Source organism: Vulpes vulpes, chromosome 7, assembly GCF_048418805.1.
Source record: "Vulpes vulpes isolate BD-2025 chromosome 7, VulVul3, whole genome shotgun sequence".
Taxonomy (NCBI): Eukaryota; Metazoa; Chordata; class Mammalia; order Carnivora; family Canidae; genus Vulpes; species Vulpes vulpes.
Window position 1 is genome coordinate 40336786 of NC_132786.1, and position 24223 is coordinate 40361008.

General features: G+C 43.6%; 1 long non-coding RNA gene across 1 annotated transcript in view; it reads left to right on the forward strand.

The window, feature by feature from the left end:
- Positions 1 to 14680, forward strand: part of LOC112916090 (uncharacterized) — a 32424-nt gene extending 17744 nt beyond the window's left edge. The window contains exons 2-3 of the long non-coding RNA XR_003234258.2: positions 3534 to 3596; positions 10368 to 14680. This is a non-coding gene — a long non-coding RNA (uncharacterized lncRNA). The remainder of the gene's footprint in view (positions 1 to 3533; positions 3597 to 10367) is intronic.
- The last annotated feature ends 9543 nt before the right edge of the window (positions 14681 to 24223 follow it).

Sequence of the window (24223 nt, forward strand, 5' to 3'; positions counted from 1 at the left end):
CAGAAACAAGAAGCTGCAAATTTATGTATGTATGTATAGATGTTTTTATTTATTTATTTATGGAATTGGTTCACATGATTACAGAAGCTGAGAAATCCCACAATCTGCTGTCTGCAAGCTAGAGAATTAAAGCCAGTGCCATAATTCAGTCTGAGTTCAAAGGCCTGTGTAGTATTTATATACATATAAATATTCTCTCTATAGAGACAGAGACAGAAATTATAAGCAATTGACTCATGGGGTTATGAAGTTTGAGAAGCCTCAAGATCTTTATTCAGCAACTGGGATGCCCATGAGAGCTGAGGGTGTAGTCTAAGTCTCAAGACCTAAGAAGTAGGAAAGACAACCATATAATTCTAGTCTGAATAATGCCGACAGACCCAAGAACTTGAATGTGCCAAAGAATTGATGTCCTGGTTTTAGGCAGTCAGGCAGGAAGAGTTCCCTTCTACTCACAGGAGGAAGTTCAGCCTTTTTGTTCTATTCAGACCTTCAACTGATTGGATGGACCCTGCCCGTATCAGGGAGAGCAATCTGCTTTACTTAGTCTATCCATTCAAATATTAATCTCATCCCCAAAACCCTCGCAGGCACACCCAGAGTAAAGTTTGACCAGATGTCTGGGCCCAGTAGCCCAGTCACATTGACACATAAAATTAACCATCTGGAAGCCCTAACCCCAGTAGTTCAGAATGTGACTGTATTTGGTGACCTTTAAAGAGGTAATTAAGTTAAAATGAGATAATTAGGGTGGGTCCTTCAATGTAACTAGCATCCTCATAAGAAAAGGAAATTTGGACACAAACATATACAGAAGGAAGACCATGTAAAGGCACAAGGCACATGTCAAGTCAAGGAGAGAGGCCTCAGAAGAACCCAACCCTACTGACATCTTGGTCTCAGACTTTTTGCCTCCAGGACTGTAAAACAATTGATTTCTGTTGTGGTGCTCTCAAAGTCTGTGATATTTTGTTACAGCAGTCCAAGCAAACAAATACCATAGAGAATCCAGAAATAGACATGCACAATTAAGTCCAACTGATATCTGACACAGAGTGCAAAAGCAATTCACAACAGTGCTAAAGCAACTGGATATCCACAGTTGAAATGTGAATCTCAGTGTCTGACACCCGGTGCAAAAATTAACTCAGATCATGGACTTACATGTAAGATGTAAAAGTATAAATCCTTTAGAAAAAAATAGGGAAAAAAACACTTTGGTTTCTAGGGCTAAGTAAGATATCCTTAGACTTGACATCAAAACAATTCCTACAAACAAAAATTGATAAACTGGACTTTATCAAAATTAAAAACTTTCTTCTGTGAAATGCCCTTATAAGAGGATATAAAGATAAGCTACAGACTGGGAGAAAATATTTGCAAGCCATATATCTGACAAAGGACTAGTGTCTAGACTGTATAAAATACTTTTAAAACTCATCGTAAAAACAACGACAAATCTAATTTCCGAATTAGAAAATGGGTAGAAGACACAAATAGATATTTCACGATAGAGTATACAGATAGTTAATAACCACACGAAAAGATATTTAACGCATTAGCCAATAGGGAAATGCAAATTATAACCACAATAAGCTATCATTTCCTGTCTATCAGAATGATTAAAATAAAAAATAGTCACAACATCAAATCCTGGCAAGGCAGTGAAGAAACTGGATCACTCAGGTGTTACTGATGGGAGTGGAAGATGGTTCAGCTACTCTGGAAAACAGTCTGGCAGTTTCTTAAAAAGCTGACCATGCAGTTACTATATATGACTCAACAATTACACTCCCAAAGAAATAAAGATTTGTGTCCACATAAAAGTCTATAGATAGGTATTTTATAACTGCATTATTAATAAAAAACTGGAAACACAGATGTCCTTCAACAGGTGAATGGTTAAGCACACATTCACACTGTACTGTACTATGGAATTCTGTTCTATGGAATATGATGCAACAGTAAAAAGAATTGAAATATTGATACATACAACAATCTGAGTGAATCTACACAGAATAAGGCTGAGTGAAAAGTAACCAAAAGGTTACTTACTGCATGATTCCACTTATATTATTCTTTTTTTTAAAAATATTGTATTTATTTACTCATGAGAGACAGAGAGAGAGAGAGAGGCAGAGACACAGGCAGAAGGAGAAGCAGGCTCCATGCAGGGAGCCTGACGTGGGACTTGATCCCGGGACTCCAGGATCATGCCTTGGGCCGAAGGCAGACACTCAACTGCTGAGCCACCCAGGCATCCCGTGATTCCACTTATATAATTCGTGAAGGAACAAAATTATAAAAGTGAAAAGCAGAGTTAGTGGTTACCAGGGATCAAACAGGTGATGAGGTGGGAGGAAAGTGAGGATAGCCATGAGGAAGCCTTATGATGATGGTTCTGCATCTTGACTGTGTCAATATCCGGGTTATGACACTGCACTACAGTTTGCAAGATGTTATCAATGCAGGAAACTGGGTAAGGAATATATGGGATTTCTCCATATTATTTATTAGAACTTCCCATGAATCTATAATTAGCCCCAAATAACTAGTTTAATTTTAAAAATGAGTTATATGTATATTTAAAATAGCAACATGCAGAATGAAGTATAGAATCTGAGGGCTAGAAGGGCCTTTGATGGTTTTCATCTAATCCAAAATACACTGTATCAGACAAAATTCATTTTATCATTTTGGTTTAAGATAATAGTTTCATGTATAGGGGCACCTGGGTGATTCAGCTGAGCATCTGCCTTCAGCTCAGGTGGTGATCCCGGGGTCCTGGGATGAAGTCCTGCATCAGGCTCCCTGCAGAGAGCCTGCTTCTCCCTCTGCCTATGTCTCTGCCTCTCTCTGTGTCTCTCATGAATAAATAAATAAAATCTTTAAAAAATAGTTTCACTTATAAATATGTTAGGATATGTGATTACATGAAGAAACTTTTTTAAAAAGATTTATTTACTTATTTTAGAGGAGGGAGAGGGGCAGAGGGAGAAGGAGAGAAAGTCTTGAGCAGACTCCTCACTGAGTGAGGAGCCCAATGTAGGGCTCGGTCTCAGGACCCTGAGATGACTACCTAAGTCAAAACCAAGAGTTGGACGCTTAATCAAGTGAGCCACCCAGGCACCCCTGTATGAAGAAACTTTATTCAGACGATGTTTAGTCTAGGCTTAATTTATTAATGACTTGCAAAATATAATCAAGAACATCTTATCCTTAAAAGAATGGGTTAAAATAATCCTCTATGTCTATGAAGGAAGGGTCTGTGAGCTGAGGTCCAACTGCATTTAACAAAGAAGTATTCTGGCCCCTTCTTTCATGAAGCCTTCTTATATTTCATGAATAATTGAAATATAATAATAATATAACAATTGGAAAGAATCCCAGTTTATTTCTTTGCGAATGCGGACATATATCTTTCTAGTTTCTAACTCAAGGACTGATACATGGTAGATCTTGAATTCATTTTTGTTGATTTGGTACTGACATTTCTTGCTTTACATACTATCCTTGTCTATTGCTTTTTCAAGTGCAGAAATTTGCAGTGGATCACTGAACTGGAGAGATGAAGGACAAGAGGACACATCAAATAGGTATGGGTAACAAAATTCTTCAGTATCCAATCAAAAGAGTAAGAGACACCTTACAATACCTTCCTGTATTTCTTCGCCTATTGGTAAAAACTTGAAGAAATCCACCTGGTGAATAATTATAGAGTTTTATTTTTAAAGGTCTTGGATTCTTAGATATTTTTCTCTAGCACAACATGCTAGATTCTGCTAACAGGCACTGTCCTCCTCTGATGTAATGGATGGCTCCGATGGCAAGGACTTAACCATATCACAGAAATGTTTTCTGTCCACATTTCTCCTGAATTTCTGTTGCCAGCAGAGGAAATCAGAGGCAACAGAATCAGAGTGCCAGAACTTGAAAAGGAAATTTAGAGGGCACATAATTACCCTCCTCTCTCCCCAGGTAGATCACTGACATGTAGAGCTCATAAGTACCTTAACAGTGACAGGATGCAAATCTCCACATTCCAAACTTTTGTTTCCTTCACTTACATTTCCCCACTCAACATGTGATGTCAAATCTCAGGAACAGAAGGATTGTACTATATTTTCATCTTTTGCTTATATGAGAAATATTAGATCCTAAGTCCTTGGAGGGTAAAAATTTTGCTCTTTTTACACATTATATGATCTTGCTTGCTATGTGAAGTCATATAACATCCCCAATTTTTGAATTGATAATTTGAGCATTTGTCCCTTCTTTCATAAAGTGAATGTTGCTAATTTTTCTTAAGGCTGAGGACTTGCATGGCATTTGCATTGCTCAGAAGGGAGTGGTTACATGGAGAGAATTCTGTGTCAGGACTGCCAAGTCCTGTCAGACGAGCCCTGGCCTGTGCTCTTTGCAGGTTTGCTTTCTCACAGGCTGCTAATCCAGAAGCCATTTGATCTCTCTGGCATGGTCCTGGAAACTGAGGAGCAGCCCCACACTACAGCAGAAAGGCATTATTCTTCTTGCTGCCTACTTGTTCTAAACAGATTGATTTAGGGCCCAGCCAACTTGCAGTGCTACTAGTAACAAGCAAAAAATAAAATAAATAAAATAAAATATACAGTCAAACATACATCCACATTTTACAAAGGAAATAATTTAGGAAATAATTTAATGATATGAATCAGATTTCTACTTCAGCATCCAAAGCCAACTGAGAACCTTTCAGTTATTTTGATATCTACTAGTGTAATTGCTAATTACCTAATTTTGAGTCCTTTTAATTCCCTCAAAGCTATTGGGTCATGCATGCAACTTCTCTGAGAATCTAAAACTTATCGCACAGGTGTGCAGAGCGTGTGAGTTTGAAAGGAGGTCATCAATCACATGAAAATGAGCATGTGAATGGCTCCGGAGGCAAAATCTTGTACTGCTTTCTAGGTATCAGGAATGAAAGGATAAGAAATCTTAAGGTTGGGATGCCTGGGTGGCTCAGTCAGTTAAGCGGCTGCCATCAGTTCAGGTCATGATCTGAGCCCCACACTGGGCTCCCTGCAGAGGAGGGAGCTTCTCCCTCTGCCTCATACCACCCCCACCAGCTCTCATTAATAAATAAAATATTTTAAAAAAAGAAACCTTAAGGTTATTCATAGCAAGTAGTGTTTGATGTTGAAAGGCTGGCCATGTCCATGGCTATCAGAGGGCTGAGCCTCTTAACCCCATCTAACTGGGACAATTTACTCCCTCTAAATTGACAGATATGGGATAACACAAATCTGAAATGATAATTTTGCTTATGACTGCCATATGGCAATCCTTCTTATGTAATGTAGCCAGGAGTCCCAGGGAAGAAATCCCTTAGCTAGAGAAAAGCGTTGCAATCAGGAGCAGCTCATTGCTTGGGGAGTGTGCTCCCCTATCACAAAACCCACAGTGCTGTTCTATCTCTGAACCCTGGTCAGTGACCCAACTAAGTGTACTTCCTCCCCTGGGAAGCACTTCAAGGAGGAAAAGACAGGTCAGCATCAATCATGCTGTTGTTACCTTATGAGCAAGCCAGGGTCAGTGGCCTTCCTTTTGTACATGAAAAGCAACTTGCCCCGTTTTCTAATCTCTAAATATATTTTTTTAAAAAGACAAGTGTCTGAAAAAGGGCTCCATCCAGGACCATAGTTCAGAGCCCTCAGGTTCAGATGACATAGTCCTACTTCACCCATTCATCTTCCAAGCTCCTGGATGACAGAAGAGCTGGTGTAACAGAGAAAGATGACATTAGCAGATGGCTGCCCAGACAGAATGTCCCATAGAAGCAAGACTGCCCTTTGCCAAGGCTTTGCAGCCACTGAGATGCCTGGAACCTTGAGGCCTGGAACCCCGGATGGGAGCTGGTTTTACAGTTAGGTCCTTTGATGTGGTACCTAACTGTTTCTTTGAAATATTCATAGTGCATTCCATTTTTTAAAAGGAACACAGCAGAAGACATGGCAAGTCCATACCCATCCCTTCCTCCCAGAGGTAACATTAAGCTGTTGAATATTTCTGCAGCTCCTCTAGCTATTACTCCTTTGACTTCTGCACAGGACTAAACAAGTGAGAACAAAATCTGAGAATAAGTTGGTGCACACCTTGATCTTGGTTTCTATGACAACTCAGAAAGGAGAAAATTAAGGAGAATTTATGCAAAAGAAGTCATTAATTTTGTTGTATATTTTTTATTGAAGTATAATTTATTAACTGTAGTAGACGTATCACAAGAATATAAGTGGGTCTTGATAAGTGCAAATGTTGGTGTCACATTCAGTCAGTCACTATTTTTAAGTGCTCAGATTTCTAAGGTCATATAACAGGCTAATCTAATTATTTTCAGGTAAACTTGTAATATTTTTTTTCTTTTAAAGGCCAGATCTGATCTTGGAAAAGCTAAATAGAGAAGGAATAACAACCTGCTTCTTCCCAGGCCAAAGTGTTTTATGAGTTGGAGCTAGGTTTGGACCCACTCTTCAGAAAGAAATGGATCTTGGGGTAAACCGAATTTCCCTTAACTTTTGGTATCTTGAAGCAACTCGTTAAAAAAAGACTCTAATTTTTAATTGAGCATCTAATAATCTTCATCGTTCCCATTTCCCCCCCGCTATTCTATTAAGAAAAAAAGGAAAAAGCTTTGACCCTTGAAAAAAAGGCCTCAAGAACTCTGAATGTTACAAATTTCATGAATGTTATTTTTGATGTACAATTTTTATTGAAGAAGGTACTGAATTTTAGATAGTACTTTCAAAATCCTAAAACATCAGTACTTACTAAAAATGTAGTCCCCACCCCACTCCATTTAAATTAGCTCTTGGAGAATCTGCATTGTACCAAATGGCTCTGAAGCTGGGACACATGGAAGACACCTAGAGAAACCCAAACTTAAGGGAACCCAGGCAACAGTCCCAATGAATATCCAGTAATGCCTAAAACCATGCAAAATTACTTTTTTCCTTTTTCATTCTATCAGTATCCTTCTGGTGGACAGGCTCTGAAATCCACAGAGATAAGCTTGCAAGCTTGCAATCCGGCAGCACAGTTGGATGGTTAACTATGGAGTCAGAGGTTTAAAGTTGGACTTTGCCACTTACTAGCTATGTCATTTGCCCTCTCTGTGACTTGGTTTTTCACCTGGTAAAATGGGAGTGACATTTTAAAATTTTGTTAGTTAATTTTTCTAAAGGTTATCAGAATTGGAGAGGGACAATGACAGTGCCTACCTCATACTGGGGGGAGGATTAAACAAGGTATAGTAGCCTATTAATATAGGCTACAAATTTATTTGTAACCCCCAAATCAATACCTGTGGTACTTTCATGGTCATCCTCAGATATATGCAATGCTGAAGAATGTGTGTCGTGATGTGCACAGTCTCAGTTGAGATTGAATAAGATTCACACTTTGCCTTCTTGTTTCAGCTCTCAGATTGTAAATTAGTGTCATTCTGGAAGTCTACTTAGTGCCATGTTTTTGCATTTTTATGCTTTTTGTTAGTGATTTAGCTGTTTAAAATGGCCCCCAAGCATAGCCCTAAAATGCTGCATAGTGTTTGTAAGCACAGAAGGCTCTGATGGGCTATACAGGAAAAAATACGTGTGTTATTAGATAAGCTTCATTCAGGCACGAGTTACAGTGCTGTTGGCCATGAGTTCAATGTTAATGAGTCAACAAAATCAACTAAACAAGGTGTCTTTAAACAGAAACACACATAAAACAAGTTATGTACTGATTAGATGATGCAAAATGCTGTGACTGGAGGGTTGCAGGAACCTACCCTTAAATCTCCTCTAGGAGCAATGGTTCAGTATTCATTGATTCAGTATTTACTGCAACTTTATAGAACATAACTACCTCAAATAATGACAACTGGCTGCATACTAAGCCAAGCACTTAAAGTGATCCCAGGCACATAGTCACTGCTATAGAAATACTTGTTAAATGAAGAAATTCCTGAGTTTTTGGAGTTCAGATGCCATCTCTAAGGAGGCTATATAAAAGGGATCTAGTAGGAAGTAGAACAGTAGGTGTCTCCATGGTCCTTCTAAGGAAAGTCAAGGATCCACGAAAAGGGAGTTATAATGGGCCACAGCAGATTTGGCAGGTGGAATTCCCTCAGATTTTAAGGCCTGTTATAAGCACTAGGGCTGCTTTAAGCAGCAATCAGAAATGCTGCTGGAAAGGCAGTGTGATTCAGAGGTCTGCTGCTGATCATGAGAATCTGATGCTGAGCATCAGAACCACCAAGAGGGCTTCAGAAACATCTGCTAGGCAAATTTCCCCAGCTTCACCTCAGAAGTTCTAATTCAGTGTCTAGAGGTGGGTCTAGACATCTGTAGCCTTGAGCAGCTCCCCACCACCGTCCAGAAACAGCATTGGGAGCCATTTGGGTGAAAGAAAGAACTCCTCCTTTGGAATAGGACAGGCTTGGTTCTAATCCAGCTACATAGCCTTGGGCAGGTGATTGAAATCAGTGAGCCTGAGTTTGAAGTAAAAATGATTACCCCAACCTTGAAGCATCATTGCTGAGAAAAACAAGACAACGTATGTAAATTTCGAGATCTGATGTCTGGGGTGTTGTAGATGTCCAGTGCATGGTAGGCTCGTCTTCTTTCTTGTTAGTACTTCCCCAACTGCTGTTCCCATGTCTCACTTTATATATGGAAGTGACCCTCCCTCAGGAAGCACAGGATTACTTTCCAGCAGGGTGGAGAATTTGTGGAACGCCTTCCCTCTGGCAGGGCTCACACATCTGGCTTAGAACAAATGGATATGAGGGCACCTGGGCAGGAACTGGGGACAGAGCCCAGTCTCATTTTCCTTGCAGTTTCTGCAACCCCGGGAAGCCTGCCACAGGCTGCATTGTTGGTTAGAATCTGAACCGGAAAGAAAGCACTCCTTCCTTGGGTCTGACGTCAGCCTTCCTTAGGAACTTGATCCAGAGCCCCAGGGGCTTTGCAGATGTAATTGTTGGATTGAGTAAATGCATACAGGCCAGGTGGGTAGCGTGGGCGCCTGAGCACAGGTGGCCACCGGCCTCAGCTGCATCTGGCACCAGCCGAAGCTTCCCCAGAGTCATCTGTAGGCCCTCCGGGTCCCATCTGTTTGCCAGTGTCCACAATGCAGGCCCCTGAGGCCCTAAGCAACAGCTCTGTACCACAGGAAGAGCTGTCCTTAATAAGAAGACCTATGTAGCCTCCTTTACTTCCTCCCCTTCCACGCTTACCATCTTGTCCAAGCCTGTCTCCCCCAGTCCCCCACCGCCTCCCGGGGCCAACTCCTACCCAATCTCCAAAGTTCAACATTTCTTCAGGTCACTCCCAGGCTTTGTCATTCATGTTTTTGCTGAATCTTGGCTAAGAGCTCTGCAAGTTTTCTACCTCCTCTCTAGTGGCAAAGCCATAACTGCCAATAAAAGTGATTTCCTTCTGACGCCTTGGCAGAGTGAGATGAAGCCCTATATGATTTCCCTTACATTCCCCCTGACTGAGTTTTGTTCCAACCAGTGTCCAGGATTTGCTGAAGTTCAGTTCTGTCCAGTAGAAGGCAGGAATTACACGATCATTCATCAAACTGCTTCAAGTAGAGTAGAATTTTCCTAAACTTTGAAGTATGTTCTATTGACTTCTTCCACCTGGAGTGAAGAATGAGGACAGCTTATCTAGGACAGTGGAGGGTTGAAAATCCACAAACACATATGTTATATTACCTGACATTTCTTCAGGGCTAACTCTGTGTCAGGCCTGGTGTGAATGAACCAAATCATTTGATCATTTCAATGTCCAAGGAGTTAAGAACTATTAGAATTCGGTACTTTCTTGATTTTACTGATGAGGATAATGACACATAGAGAGAGATTAAGCATTCTGAACAAGAGCCCAAAGCTTAGAAGCCATAGCGTCAGGATTCAAAACAGAACAGAATGTCCCCAGAATCCCCTTCACTAAGCAGGGCTCTAAAATAGCATTTTTCAACCCAAGAGATCACTGACCCTTAGGCTTCCTAGACACTCCAGGGACTGCTGGGGGCAAGAAGTACCAAATTTGGGGGCACCTAGTCTCCGCCCCTCTCCTGAGCCCATCTGCCCTGGTGTCTGCTGCAATCACAACCCTTCTGCTTTTCTTTGTTATACAGAGTGGGCTTCCAAGTAAGTCTTAGTTTGAAAGATGACCTGAGGCGAGTGTGTAGCTCACCTGAGTTCCATTGGTCTGGGATTGTCTGGTTGGTGTTCATAACTCTAGCACTTAGCAGGAGATCTGGTATTTGGTGGCTGTCTAACAACTGTGTGTTGAATGAGCAAATGATGCTACCCACCCTTGCCTTCCCTTCCTCCACAGCAACAAGGAAATGAGCGCAGGAAAGGGAAGAGTGTGACCGAGCAGCAGAATGCAGCAAGTATGGCCCTGGAAGTGACCCTTCATAACTCTGCCACTCATCCAGTGAACCCAACAGGCCTCGAGGGCCTCACCTGTGAACTCTGGGTGTTGGACTAAAAACCTCAAGTTCTAATATGAATATTTCATCTCTATGAGTCAACAGCAAGGACGCCAGAAATGGGAACTAGTTGAGCATCAGAGGTGTCAATCACATCTCTTATCTATTAACAAGGGAATCCTCCTTCTTCCAGCGAGTGCACAGGGTACATTGTCTGATGTTATCTCTGGGAGCTCCCCTGGGGAAAAAATTAATGGTAAACCTCCCAAGGAAAGAAACAGACATGTATAGACAGTTGTTTTTAAGTATGACTGGGTCCAGGATGCTACATGAGAATGTGACCATTAAGAAGGTTCTGTCTACAGAGACAATGTTGAAGAAAAAATTACACAGGCTGGAAAGTGATGAAGCACCTTCGGGATGTCACTCCATCAGAAGCAGTAACAAATGCAGAGACACTGCCAGTCAAATCACATCCCCCAGATGTGTCGAATATATCAACACTGACCTGAGAGAGTGAGAAGTAGCCCTTGCCAGAGGCATGAATACAATTTTTAAAATAATTTCTTTTACAACAGATTTAAAATGGTATTCTTTCTGTTTTACTTTTAAGTGAGGCAGCTGTATTTGTTTCCTGCAGTTGCTATAACAAATCAGCCCAAACTGGGTGGCTTAAAACAACAGGAATGCATTTTCTCAGAGCTCTGGATGCCAGAAGCCCCAAGTAAGTATCACTGAGCTGAAATCAAGGCACCAGCAGGGGTGTGCTCCCTCGGAAGGCTCTGGGACAGAGCAGGTGGGTTCTTGCCTCCTATAGCTTCTGGTGGCTGCTGGTATTCCTTGCCTTATGGCCACAGCTCTCTCAACTCTGTCTTCTTGATTACATTATCTCATCTTGTGTCAGGTCTCCTCCTGCTTTCCTCTTATAAAGACACTTAGGATTCAATTGTGAGTGCACCTGGATAATCCAGGATAATCTCAAGATCCTTAGTTTAACCACATCTTTTGGTATATAGGGAAATGTTCACCTGATATCTTTAGGGGATATTTTTCAGCCAACTATGGTCCCTGAAGGCCAAGAATGAATTGCTAGGCGCCAGGCCACTGCAAGACTCAAAAACTATCCAAAGGGTGAAAAAGAAGAGTAAAACCCCAAACACCATCACCCACCTGGAATCACCCACCTATAAAGACAGAAATGGGTGCTGAAGAGGCCAGAGAAGGTCATAAGGATGCTGTTCATTCCCAACCTCCCCACCCCCATAGAGGAAGACAGAGAACTTTTCCCTACTCCAACCACGGAGAGTGCTGCCAGGAACAGAGTGGAGCTCCGTAACAGAGTTTTAGCTTGACTGCATCCCCCTGGAGTGTGCAGCTGCACTGGCCTGAGCTGGAGAAGCCAAGGGATACAGCAGAGGGACTGCAGTAAATGTGAGTGCTTGCTCATGGGCCCCTTGGGCCTTGCAAAACCCATATGGGCTTCCAGGAGGGGCACTGGGATCCAAGAGAAGAACCCACACACAGAGGCCCCAAGTTGGGGGAGCAAGTATCATAAGGAGGTGGTCAGAGGAACAGCATTGCCCCTACCATTAGGTTCACAACTTGAAGGTGCCTCAAACAGAGAGAAGCAAAATTGGCCATCTGCCACGCCCTATGTATGACCCACTGTCTGATTACACCTGTGCCCCTCCAGAAAGACTTCTAGCCCATTCTCATACCTCCCTTGCCCCAGCTCCAGCCTCAGAGAAACCAAAGCAGTTTCACACTGCAGGAATAGGAGGGAAAATCCTCATGTTGGACCTGAAACCCAAAGCAGGCACAAAATTGGGGGAGAAAAGCTTTAGCTTCAGATGAAGTTTTCAGTTTTGATGTCTATGCTGAACTGGCCATTTTAATCATTGAAATGCTAAAATTTCAAAGTGAGACCCATTTAGGGAACTCAGAGGACTCTTTATTACTACCAGGGACAAAGTCACTGAACCTCAAAGAGTTTTCCCCCAGCAATGGGGAATAAACCAGCCCACAGAATTACCAAATGGATTTGCACATACCAGGAAAATACAGTGGTTTTCTGCACATGCCTCATTAAGTCTAACCCATTCGCTGTGATGTTTGAATTTCTTTTTATCCTTTGGTCTCTTTTTATTATTTAGGGCAAAGAGCTGGATCTTGCCCATGATTCTAAGCCTCAAGGGAAGGCCACAAAGGACATATGTACCCACCAGAGCTGCCCAGGTCTTTCTATTTTTAAAAATGAGCTGCACAAATCACCTTCACAATGTACATCCTTAAGCCATGAATTGCAAGGATTGCTGGGTCAGTAGGGGAATGCCTGTGTTTCCACCGTTAGCTATTAAAGCTGCAGCTCATTTGGCTTCCAAATGCCATCCTGTGGACCCAATCCAGTTTCCATATAGCATCTTTCTCCAGCCTGGGAGCAAAGTTCCCTGTTTTATTTTTATTCCCTGCTTGGGAATCCCTGTGCCTTTCATCACCCTTTGTAGCTACTACAAATGTGATCATCTTTGCATTTATCTGCTCTAACAGTTAAGGCTGCTTAACATTAGGACCAGGATAAAGAAGGGCCAGGATGGAATAAAAGTGTTTAGGCCAGGCTTCCCTCTTCTGTTTCTCTTCTTTGTAGACCCAGGCAGGGAATTTAAAATTTGAATCAAGGTGATAAACAGAATCATGGTTTCTCATAATCTCTGGTGGACCTGAGAGCATCACCCTTCCCAGTGGCAGATGGTGTCATAAACACTGGCCAGAACCCAATATGAAAATGCAAATGGCACCAAGTTAGAAGGCAGAAGACCTGTGCTGTGCCATTTTTCTGTACTATGGGCAGACCTTTTTGCTGTAGATGGGCATATGACAGCCTCATGATCTGTCTAACCAGCCTGAGAAAAGCCAATGAATCAAGGACTTGGAAAGTGCCGATACCAACACTCAGTAGTGTGAAAAGAGCTGATTGTCCTTCTGATGGAGGTGGTGATGAAGAGCTCTGACTCCTCCGTGAGGATGATGATTTATCAGTTATTTAGCTCCACTCCTATCTGTATGTTCAGTAGAATGAAGGGAGGGCATTATGTTATCAGGACAAGGAGATTGGACAGAAGACAATATAACACACACACATATAAGGGAGTGGATATGCACATGTATGTGTAGTATTTTTAAGAAGTAGAAACACAAATGAAAACCTATTCAGATTCTAGCAGGTGCATTCTAAGCCAGCAGCAGGGGAAGCTGGGAGACAACTCCATCTATATCCAGAACCTTGAGAAGCGTCAGAAATTGGCAGCACAGTTACCTTTAGGAGTGAGGGTGAATGAGGGGCCAAAAGGGAGCAGTTGGTTAAAAATATATTTACAAAGCAGTGAGGCGCACAGTCCTCTTCCCAACACTGTTCAGATTCTCCACACACACACACCCCTCCCCTCGCCCCTGGGAGATTGGAGGCTTATTCTCCAGGAAGGACAAAACAGAATCGACAGACCAGCGAACACCAGACCAGCTGCAGCCAAGACTACTTGGCTGACAACAGGAGGATTACTAAAATATCTTACCCTTCCTCTCTACATGGAAAGTGCTGGAATTCAGGGTAACACTCTTCAGAGAGAAGACTGGAAAATCTTTTGCTGGGGAATACAATCATCCTGAGAGAAAAGACCCAAAGACACTGAGTTTGGTGTCCTGTGGAAATACACAGTGAAGCCAGCTAGCCGCCCCCAGGTACACGGTTCCCAGTCTGATGCTTGGGCTTCCTCTAACGCCTGGAAGCAGAGAGCCAAGGATCACAGGACATCCGAGCCAGGTCTCAGATATGAAAAACAGATTCCAGGAAAGATAAACAGAAAAAAACAGCTTGGAGTAAACAGATACTATGCAAGGACATGAGAATTACTCCCTTGCCCTGTCAAAAACAAACCACCAAGAAATCTATCTTTATCATTCCCAGAGAGATAACAACAGATATTACAACTCAGAAACAAGCATGGAGTTGTTTAAGGAAGGAAAGCATAACCACGTAGTGAACACACTATACAGCTCAGCCGCAAACAGTATTTTACTAATCTACATAATGTAATCTGTTATGATATAATCAAAAGCATGGTGCAATGATATAGAAATGAGCAGGGATGGGCGGTAAAATCTGTGCCATCATCTTCCATGTGGGAAGATCAGACCTAATGCTTAAAACTGAAAAAAAAAAGTCTTATTATATACAATGGTGGTGAGAAACATACACATACATATGAAAAGAAAAAGTAAAACCACTGAAAGTGATAGCTTTGAAAAGAGGAAACAGGACAGCTGGGGTGGCACTAGGGGATTGACAGAGTAGCATTTTTGGTAATGAGCTCTGAGAACTAGTTAATTCTTGAAACCACGTTTATTTATTTATTTTTTTTAATGAAAACGGAAAAGCAAATTCTAAAAGAGCTTCGGCTCTGGCATTGGGCTGCCTGGATTAGTAACTGGCCCCCTTCCCTGGCTCCCTATAGGATTCTGGGCAATCTACTCAACCTCTGTGTGCCTCAATTATCTTCTCATATATTTAGGTGCTGCCTTATGGAATTGTTGGGGGAGAAAATGGATAATGTGTATAAGGCACGAAGCATGGAACCTGGCACATAGTATGTGCTCAACAAATGCTGCCTAGTGTCTTCATCGTTGTTTTCCTACCCTCAGGGATCTGATTTAATTGGGCTGGGCTGCAGCTTAGATATGGGGGTTTGAAAAGCCACCCAGGTGATTCTAACACATGAAGGAAAATCAGTGGCCTACAGCCTAGAGGAAGTGATGGGGACTATAACTACTGCTAAAAAAAGTAAGTGTTTCCTGGATGTTTTATTGTATGTCTTCCCACTTGAGCCCTACAGCATCCAGATGATAAAGAAATGGAATGCTAGCACCCCAGTGATTCTCATTTTTCAAAACAGTAAAAGTCGACTGAGATGTTGACTATATACAGAAGTTTGCTGAAGTGAACGCCACTTGTTCACTGAATGAGGTTTGATTTCAGACATAAATTTTTCAAGGAAAATGCTGACCCTAAGACATACTAAGGCTTCAGAATGCAGCACAAATTTTAAGAGCACACAATTGAAGAATTTAAGCATAAAAAATTTATGAAAAATATTAATAATCTCTAACCTTCTGGGGGTTCAACTATTGAACTATTATAACACTTAGACTGAACCCATATATAAAGCTTGTGGAAAAAAAATCAATTTATTTTATCTTTAGAGATGTATAGGTCTGCCTCAAATTTTTAAAATGGCACCACTCCAACACAACTCAAAGTAGCTTAAGCAGAAAAGGGAATCTGTAGGTTCAGGTAGCTGGGGAGGCCTCTAGGATAGTCAACAGAATGAAGGGAAGAGTAGAGCTCAACAAATGCTGCCTAGTGTCTTCATCGTTGTTCAGCACCTTAACAGCCAACATTGGAATTTACAGTATTCACCACATTCAAGGTTCCCTGGATATGTGGGGCACAGTGATGAAAACAATACAAAACTGAGTCATAAACAGCATGCAAAAATAAAATATATCTACCTCAGAGCATAAAGATTTGTTCAAGAGCAGTGAGGAGGCCAGTGAGCGCCAAAGAGGAAGGGGACAGCATGTTACAGGATAAACCACTGTAAGACTCTGCGTTTACTGTGAGTGAGATGAGAATCCTTTGAAGGATTCAGAGGAATGACAGGATGTAATTAATGTTTCAAAACTTTGTGCAAGCAACCAACCAAATGACCTCTTTGCTGCATGCAAAACTGAATGTGGAGAAGCAAAGCAGGAGCAGGAAGACAGGTAAGAGGCTACCATTTTCCAGGGGAAACACTATGCTGGTTGGACTTAGGTTGTCATGGCAGAAATGATGAGATGTCATCACATCATCAAGGTCTGGTTGTATTTCAAAGGTGGGAATAAAAGGACTCGCTGATAGATTCCACTAGACTACAAGGAGAGGGAGACATGGTTGATTCTCTGCTATCAGGACTCTCTCCCTTCCCATGCGTCCTTATGAATGCCTCGATCTATCTTTCGTCTCTGCCTCTGGCTTAATTCTAATTCTCCACATGGCAGGTAATAACATGGTGTCCAAGAGCTCCAAATTCAAACCCTCCCATTTACAAGCATGGGAGTATATCTGTACATCAGACCTGAATACGGTCCTATTTGGGTCATGGGCCCAATCCTTGGACCAGTCACTACTGTCAGGAAGATGCATTTCATGACTGTCCAGACCTAGAACACACACTTACCCCCAGGAGTGCTTACATCCGGGCAACAGGGCACGTTTCTGGAATTGGAAATTTAGGAAAAGCTTTACAGGCCCATAAACAGTCTAACCCATGCTCCCCACCCCAACAAAAACCAACTTATTTCCCCTTTGAGTTTTCTCCTCTTCCCCAGACCCTGAAGGCTCTTCCTTTCTCCAAAACTCAGAGCAGCTTCCAACATGCGGCACTCAAAAGGAATAGTGTTCTTTTATTATCTAATAGTACGAAATCAAATTAAAAGTCACAGTAATTTTAAATCTGGCCTCAGGAGCCAGTTTAGTCTGTCATTCAAAAGCAGGTGGAATAGGGAATGGGGCAACGAGAGAATTCTGAATCCCTCACCAGCTTAATTGTTCAAAGAGTCTCTCTCAAATGCTTTCAGAAAAAGTTGCATAGAGAAGCATTTCCAATAGGTTCTCTGGGAGTCCTGAGCAAGCTATGCCTCCATTTTTTAAATCTAGGCCTTTCTGCATTCTTTGTCAGTTAAGAATTCTTGGCCCCAAACCAGCTCTACCACTAGCATTTGTGAGTTTTGGAAAAATTCTGCTCAAGAATTGAGGAAATAGTCCATAGTCTGAAAATATGTAAATGTTGTGGCAATTTAGGATCTTGAAATGGATGTTTAAAAAATGGCAGGGGGCCCTGTGTGCTGTGGCACTGGCTGCCAGTTCACATTAACATTCGGTGACTTGGCTGCCATCAGTCTAATCCCACCAAGGCTGCCATCTTTATTCTTCCTTCTGGAACACCTGCTCCCACAGTCACTGAGAAAGAACTGATCTCTGTTGACAATTTTCCTTACCCCAAACAACCCTGGGCTGTTTATGGTAAATATTGCACACTAGTGAGGTTTTATTGATCTCTTTTTCCCAGACACCTCACCGTCTCCTCCCACCCCAGCCTCATTTTTGTTCGTCTGCCACCTGGAAGCAGCAAATGCTGCTCCTCTTGCTTTTCTGCATACCAGAGGCAGTGATAATATTTACAGTGGCAGTGAAAGGCCCTTCCTGCTGTCTTCACAGCTCTGGCACTCAACAGTGCTGGGATCCAGGGAGAGCCAAATGCACAACAAGGGTTCCTTCCCTCTGCATATCCAGAGAGGTGTTCAGCTCTGGTCAGAATTCCTGGTGTGATCTGTATAGAAGTTCCTCCCTTGGCCACCTGGGACATGGTAACCAGGGAACTCCCAGAAATTTCCAAAAATGGAACGGTGTCCCTCTAGGTGTTCAAGAAAAGGTTATATTTCCTTTTGAAAGAGAGTTACAGAGATGAACACATCTGGTAGAATTTGATGAGTTGCCTTCAAAATAGATTTCATGTACCCCAGAGGGAATGAAGGCAATCCATTACAGTATAGAGAAAAATATTAGAAATTTGTTTTTTAAATATAATTTTTAAATAAATATATTTTAAACAAATATACTAGTATAGAAGTATATCAATAAATATAAATTGAGGCCATATGCTCAATTATTGCTTTGAGTAAATGATCAAAACAGTTTGAAAACCATTAAATTAGGAGATACTCATGCTCTTTTCTCACCCTAAAATCCTGTGGTTGTATGATTTTGTCGCAGGACAAAGTCTGCCATAACAGACCTAATAAGGGAAAGTGAAAACAGGCAACTGGTCTCCAAGTGGTAGCCACATTCTAGTAGGGTTTCTGCCACCTGGGACTTTGGGCCCCCTCCCTACTCATCTCCTCTACCCCCAGAGAAGAAAGTGAGGGAGGTTACAGGCACAGGACAGAGGACAGGCCTCACTGCTGCCAATCCAGGGCTCCTTTCCTCATGGGGGTATAGCTTCACCAAGAATTGGGACCAGGATGCATCTGAGAAAAAGACAATTGTGGCTTCTGGTCATCTTATCCTAGTTCTGTTTAGGTTTTTGACTAGATGCAGGCCACATCATCCCTAGCTTGCAACTAGAAAGGCCCATCTATTGATCTTCTGGCTCAACTCTGACCACTTTGTAGTTCTTCATCTGGGGCTTAAGATATGTTTTTTTTCTCAATCTTCCACTTGTCTTTACTCCTTTACCATCCAACTTTTCTCATTTACTTTTTCTTTTTATCAATTTCCTTCCTCTCATTATTGAATTTCACCTTCCTCCTCCCTTCTGAGGATCTGGGGCCTGCTCGTGGCTAGCTCCCTCCCGGCAGTACGAACCTCATTCTGTCTGGTAATCCTTTTGTAAAGATCATGTAGGGAACCTGAACCTTCATGTCAGGTGTTCCACATTCCCTGGTGCTTCTAACCTGTCCTCCCAAACAGTAGCAGCTTGGAAAGCTAGGATTTATTTATTTATTTATTTTGTTTAAAAACCACAGCTTCAATGTCATCTTTCCCAAAAGCCCTCCCTGGTTCCTTATACACCATGCATGCAAGCTTGCAATCCCTTCCTTGTACTTTCTGCACATGCTTTATTTTTTTTATTGAGCTATAACTGACATATAACAATATATTAGTTTCAGGTGTACAGACATGATTCAGTATTTGTATGTATTGCAGAATGACCACCATATAGTAAGTCTAGTTAACATCCGTTACCATGCAAAGTTAGAAAATTTTTCTCTGGTAATGACACCTTTTAAGATCTACTCTCTTGGGCAGCCTGAGTGGCTCAGTGGTTTAGTGCCGCCTTCAGCCCAGGGCCTGATCCTGGAGCCCAGGATTAAGTCCTGTGTCGGGCTCCCTGCATGGAGCCTGTTTCTCCCTCTGTCTGTGTCTCTGCCTCTCTCTCTCTCTCTCTCTCTCTCTCTCTTTCTGTCTCTCATAAATAAATAAATAAAATCTTTAAAAAAAAAAAAAACATCTACTGTCTTAGCAACTTTCAAATGCACAATATGTATTATCAACTGTGGTCACCATGCTGTACATCATATCCCCAGGACCTCCCTGTTTTATAACTAGAAATTTGTACCCTTTGACCCCTTTTTATACTCTTCTTTTGCAGCACCAATGACACTTGGTTGCACCAATATATTTGCATGTCTGTCTCATTCTGCTGGTTTGTAAACTCATCCAAGGCCAAGGCTTACACCCTACACACAGCTTCGAGCACAGTGCCTGGTACAAAAGCAGGTTCCTAATAAATGCAGTGAAGGAAGGAAGGATATATGAACACAACTACTCTTGGCCTCCCCACTGATCCACTAGAATGTGGCCAATTGCAAAAGTAACAATAAGAAAACTAATATTTATTCTGTGTGTTCAGTGAGAAACCAATTAAATATATAAGTGACCAAGTGGAGACCACCAGGCCAATTAATTATACACTCTGTTAACTATGAAGCAGAGTACTTCTCCCTTCTTCCTACATACTTTAGGCCTGTTCCAGGCTAAATGACAGTATCCTATCTGTTTAACTGCCACGTTGTTTCTTGGGTTTATTTCTGTCTTTTAATCGCAGTTTCGACATGATTATTCCTGGACTTTATGGATTTAAGTTTTGTACCTGGAACAGTGACATTTTCCTGTTCCTAGAAATTTTCAGTCACCAATATGCTGAATATGACTGAACCACAACTTTACCTGAATACAGTTTTCTTTTTCTTCTTCTCTAATAGGGAATATGATTTTTTTAAAAAAGGATCAGCAACTTGAAAAAAAATAAATGCAATGTACTAATTAACTTCTCTATCTGATCTGCATCCACAGCCAGGACAAATCACTATTTCCTCTTGTATGCTTTTTATGTCTGGTGCTTACTCGTGTTCTCTCTTTCTTGCTCATGCACACACATGCATACATACATGCATACACACACACACATGAATGCACGACCAGGAGCCATGTAGCTTTAATTCCCAGGCCATAAAAACTTTGGCACATATGAGTGCTCTCTCTTGGCCTTATAACCAAGTCAGCCCTTACTACCCAAAGCTCACTATTAGCAGTTGCTCAGAGACCAAGAGAACCTGAAAGAGCAATGCACCCCCTGGGGCCTCTGCCAAAGCTTGCCTGTCCCCCAGTCCCCATTCCCAGACTGACAGACCCATCCCAGCAATGTGCTGTGAAGAAAAATCCTCTCTCAAGGAGAGGCAACCCCACACTGTCCTGTAACTTCAAAATTAACTTCTTCCCTCTCTGGTCAACGCTATGATCACAGTCTCAGGAAACTGAAAATCGAATTGATACTTGATCAGAGCTCTAAGATTGTCAGTTACCTGAAAACAGAGACTCTGGGTGATTCAGAGCCTCTCTGGATCATGGTGAAGCGGACCAAAATCGCATTTCTCCCTCTTTTTCGTTCTCTCTCTGATCTGCCCACTCTCCTATTCTCTCTGTTTCTATATAAGGTCACTGTGAGGATAGACGTGATAATGTTTGTGAAATGCCTTGAATTCCTACAAAGGAGGTTTATAAACTCAAAACACTATTGCTTTTTGCGACGTTATTTTTAGTGCTCTGCAAACACTGTTAACATATCTTTAGAGATAAAAAGAGTCCTGTGGATGGGTGGTGGTGATGGTCACCAGCAATGTGAACGTACTTAATCCACTGTATTGGGATTCACTTCACAATGGTTTTGATGGTAAATTTTATGTTATGGGTATTTCACCACAATTAAAATAAACATGTAAATAAAGAGTCAAAACAGAAATAGAACATCGTTATTACCTGTTCAGAGAGCAGGTTTCCTGGCATCCATCCCCTCGGCATCCTGTGTTTTGTCTATGTGCATCTGCTTGCCCTCTGATCTGTTATCAAAACCTCACAGAGGTTGAAAGAGGGCTAGAGCTGGAAGGGGTGGAGATTGGTGGCCCTCCTCACCCCTCCCTCCAACATTACAGATGAGGAATGAGGCTCACGTGGGACGAAATGGTCAACTACCACTTAAGGCTCCTAATGTCACGTCCAAATTTGTTTTCCTGAGGGAAAGCGGTGTATCACTCTGCGTATCTAGCAATGACCCATACTATTGGTAACTATCACAATGCAAATCTATAACCTCCTTCACCACACCACTCCTGCGGGCCTTGGGAGAGGGTGACAGAGACGTGAGCCCGCCAGGCCGGGATGCGCTGCCATTGCCCTCCATGCCCTCCAGAGGCATACCCTCGAGGCTGGTGCCCTAGAGCTGACAGGCCAGAGGGGCCACACACTGGAGTGCGTCAGTTTCTGGCCATCTGTCCCTCGGGCTCTAGGTGACCGGCATTCAATCCTTACCGTCCCAGATAACTGAATACCAGGTTTCACCAGAAAATGGACATTTTACACCTGGGTAATAAACGGTCATCAAAGGGCTTTCAGAGGCTGCCATAACCTCCAGCCACCCTGGCTGAGCGGCGCCACCGTACCTCGGCCTGGACCTCTGCACAGAGCTCTCCTGGAACCAGGCCTGCCCGCACAGAATGGGATCGCCGGGCGGCGATCCCAGGAGGGGGAGCTCGGAGGAGCCCCAGGAGGGGGTCCCAGGAGGAGCTCGGAGGAGTCCCAGGAGGGGGAGCTCGGAGGCACTACGGCAGGGCCACTTGCAGAAGTCAGAGTGGGAGGGGACCTGAGCGAGCCCCATTCAACCTCCTCACTTCGCAGGTGAGGGTGTGAGGACCGAGGCAGGCGGGGTGCGCTCAGCGACCTGGCCCGGGCTGCCGGCCGGTGCGGGGCTCTTCCCGCCGCCTGCTCCACCGGCCGCGGGGGAGGCGCGAAGGTGAGCGGGGCGGGGGGAGCAAGGGCCCTGGAGCCGGGCCAGCCGCACAGCCCCCGCCCCTCTCCCTCAACTGCAAGCAGTGGGCAAGTCACCCTGCTTGAGCCTCAGTTTCCTCTACAAAATGGGGACCATCCCCCATCTTTCAAAGAAGCTCGTGAGCATTCAATGAAGCGAGTGAAGTGCCACCCTAGAGTCAGGCCCAACAGACGCGGTCCACGCTCCTCCCCATCCACGGGGGCCGCGCGACACCGGGGATGACCCAAAGCCTCTATATACGACTCTCCCATATGACACCCGGACAGACTGATGCATACACCAGACACGCGAAGGAATAATTAAGTCGTACTCACGCCTCTTCCCGAGAGGCCGGGAACCCACGACGCCCACGTGATGCGAAGAAGCGGGGAGAATGACGTAGGCGTGACGACGTAGCTTGGGCGGCTCCCGCCGTGATGACGTCATGATGACGCGGTGACACTGCAGCGTCAGAAGGAGGAGGCTGCGGTTGACTGGCTGGCGATTGGGACGCCCCTGGGAGGGGGAACTGGCTGCCGCGGCCCGGGGGGGCTACGGTTCTGGGGCCCCGGCTCCCCGGGCCTGCTGGGCAGGATCCCGAAGGCGCTGCGCGTCCGCCTTGCTGGGTGAGGGCAAGTCCGGAGCCAGAGGGGGGCTCCAGCTCGGAATGGAGGGGCGCGGGGAAGAAGGCCCCCGGCTGCTGGCATGCCCCGCACACCCTGCTCTCCGGATTAGCTGACACCCGGACCCGTAATTAGATGACCAACAAAATATCGGGGAGGGAGGCAAAGACTAAAGCCCTTGCAGTTCCAGGTTGGGAAAAGAGAGGCTGCTCCCCATCAGTTGGCTTGAGGGAGCCATGCAAATTAATGTGGGGTGTGCCCTCCAAGTGCATGCAGCGGGGAGTGCACAGAGCTCTCTCTTGGCTCGGGGTGGGGAGGCACACAAGGAATGTGGAGTGTCCTAGCTGTCCTAGGGCATAATAGCGTAGGATCCCCTCAGGCCAGTGGTCTTCCAAGGGTGGTCCTCCAGCTAGAAGTACCTGGGAGCTTGTTAGATGCAGATTCTCCGGCCCCATCTTGAACCAAGTGAATCAGAAAGCTCTGAGGATGGGCTCCTACAAACTATTTTACCAAACTTTCCAGGTGATTCTTAGACATATGCAATTTGAGAATCTCTGACCTAGGCCCCTTATCCTGATTTCCTGATTGATAGCACAGTGGCTGTCAATCTTAGCTGTGCAGAAGTAGTCTGGTGCCAAGTCTCCAACTGAGAGAAATTAGAATCTCGGGGATTGGACCCAGCCACCAGCTTTTTAAAGATTTTTCAGGTAATTTCACTGTTCAGCCAAGCTTGAGACCCACTGAGTTGGGGCAAGAATTTGAATGAAGCATTAAGTCATTCATACCATTTGTGTGAATGCGATAGTGTGGGAGCCTATCAATCAATGCAGAATGCTAGGAGTCACCACCATTTCCTTTGCTCTGAGTTTTCTTTTTCTTTTTTTTTAAAGATTTTATTTATTTATTCATGAGGCACACACACACACACACACACACACAGAGGCGGAGACACGGGCAGAGGGAGAAGCAGGCTACAAACAGGGAGCCCAACATGGGACTTGATCCTGGGTCTCCAGGGTCACACCCTGGGCTGAAGGCATTGCTAAACCTCTGAGCCACCCGGGCTGCCTTGCTCTGAGTTTTCATGTTTGTTTTTCCCACCACTACTTCCTCAACTGTCCACTGCTGGTTCCGTATTCCCAAGAGAAGTTCTGAGTACACTTGTTCCTCCTACCCATT